General features: G+C 45.8%; 1 pseudogene; it reads right to left on the bottom strand.

Moving 5' to 3' along the window:
- Positions 1-239: 239 nt before the first annotated feature.
- On the bottom strand, positions 240-642 carry LOC110308840 (annotated as a pseudogene).
- Between the last annotated feature and the right edge of the window lie 1,791 nt (positions 643-2,433).

Genomic DNA, 2,433 nt, shown 5'->3' on the forward strand with positions numbered 1-2,433 from the left:
TGGACAAGCTGGACCAGTGGAATGTCTGCAGCTGGCTCCCACCTGCTTGAGGGACCCTACTGCCAGACCTGTCAAACTGGCTGAGGTCATGCTGAGAGTTTAAAACTGGCCCTGATGGGAGTGTTTATGCCACAGAAGTTGCCCAATGCCATATGTCAAACCTACTTGTTTTTCTTTCTCAGAGAACTAGTTATTAAACCAGTCCCCATGTGCATGAGAGCAGCTTCCCTGATTTTCTTTTATTCCACTAAGGGGGAGCCACACTGTTCTGTTAGCAGCATCTCCAATATTCTAATTTCCTTCTGGGCTCCTTGTCTTAAGAACGCTCTAGCAAAAGTCTCCAAAATACAGTTGAGAAATTCAGCCGTTGTGACTGGAATTCTGCCTGTTTGAATGAACTCTGTCCAGCCTGGACTTTCTATGCTTTCCCGGAAGACAGACGCTTCCTTCAAGGATGCGTACTGTGTCCATGTGAGGCAGTGACTCCGGATAACCATGTTCTTTTTCTGAAGGCTCAGCCATGACTCTTCTTCTAGCTGGATTATCAGGTACCTTTAAAATACTCACCTTTCAGAGGAAGCAAGCAACCACCTGCTCGAAGGGGTCCTGGAACACCTGGTGCAGGTCTATGGTGACCCCCATGTCATGCACCCTCTTTCAGGCTCCTTGCCAAGCTCTGGCCACACCCAGGATTTTTCTTTTCTAATTTAGAGTAATACATTCTTTGCATCCACTCCACTCTTCCCCCCCGCCAAAAAAAAAAAAAAAAAAACCATGTTGATGGGAGTCTTGCTGTGTAGACTAAACTAGCCTCAAAGTGTCTGTGTTGCTGAGGCTGACCTCAAACTTCTGATCCTTCTGTGCCAGCCTCCCAAGTGCAGACTCAAGGCCTTTGCCACCTTCCCTGGCTACTATCAGATTTCTCCTCCTCCTCCTCCTCTCCCTCTTCCTCCTCATGTAACTAGAGATAACCTTTGATTTCTAACCCTCCTGCCTCAGCTTCCCAAGTGTGGGCATTACAGACATGTGCTTTAGTCCTTAAAGCCTTCCTTCCTTGAGTACGGCTTACTTTCCGTCTCTCATCTCCATCATCTAGGGTCTCTTGTGGTGTGTTTGGGACAGCACCATGTCACTGTTTAGCACTGGCTGGACTGCAACTCGCTATGGACTCCAGGCTGGCCTTGAATTTGCAGCTACCCCCATGTCTGTCTCCTGAGTGCTGAGATTGCACAGTCTGGCTTATTCAGGAAGTATTTTAAATCACAGATCCTGGGCTACGCACTTAATAAACAATAAGAATCTTTGGAGGTGAAACCCATGTTCTAATTTTTTACGATTTGTTTTCATTTTTATGGGTGCTTTGCTTGCATATATACCTGTGTGAGAGCATCAATTGGAACTGGAGCTGCAGATGGCTACTAGTTGAATGTGGTTGCTGGGATTTGAACCTGGATCCTCTGGAAGAGCAGCCAGTATTCTTAACCACTGAGCTCTCTCTCTAGCCACATGTCAGCATACAGCCATGGTTAAGAATCACTGGTGCAGCCCAGAGGGCTTGATAATACAGAAAGTCTAATGTAGCGAGTCTGGCTGGGCCCTGAGACTGCTTTTCCAACAAGCTCCCAGAGATGCCAGCACTGCCAGCCATGGCTCACACTTGTGTAGCAGGAATACAAATAATGTCATAATTTTCTGAGTTTTAAAGATTATATGGAATTCAGCCATGTAAAGAGTATGTGGAATCCAGGAAGCCATCTTACCCTGGGGTGTATGCTCTCAATACCAAATCTTACTAATTTTCAATCAGTTGTATTCAATCTGTGGTCTGACTCAGCTTTCAGTGTGAGCTAATCCTGGTGGTGTAGGACTCTGCTTCGAGGAAGAGAAAAGAGGATCATAAGTTCAAAGCTTGCCTAGGCTACAGAGTGAGTTTAAGTTCAACTTGTATAACTTAGTGAGATGCTGTCTCAAAACACCCAGAAAATAAGGGAAAAAATAAATAAATTGGACTGTGGGTGTAGCTCAGGGGTAGACTATTTATATAATATAGCATGCATGAAGCCCTGGCTTTGAATCCCAGCACTAAAAAATAAAAGTTAGCTGGGTGGTGGTGGCGCATGCCTTTAATCCCAGCACTCAGGAGGCAGAGGCAGGTGGATTTCTAAATTTGAGGCCAGCCTGGTCTACAGAGTGAGTTCCAGGACAGCCAGGGCTACAAAGAGAAACCCTGACTCGAAAAACCAAATTAATTAATTAATTAATTAAAAATAAAGTTGGTGGAAGGTAATCTCACGAGCTGCAGAGAGGGACTGCTTGTGACAACTGCACTGTTGTCCATTTGTTAGGCCTTGGGGGGAGGGTTGAGACAAGGCCTCTCTGTGACCCAGGATGGCCTGCACTTGTTATTATCCAGGTTGGCCTAGAGTTTGTGGT

The sequence above is a fragment of the Mus caroli genome, chromosome 14 (genome assembly GCF_900094665.2).
Source record: "Mus caroli chromosome 14, CAROLI_EIJ_v1.1, whole genome shotgun sequence".
NCBI classification, from domain to species: Eukaryota; Metazoa; Chordata; class Mammalia; order Rodentia; family Muridae; genus Mus; species Mus caroli.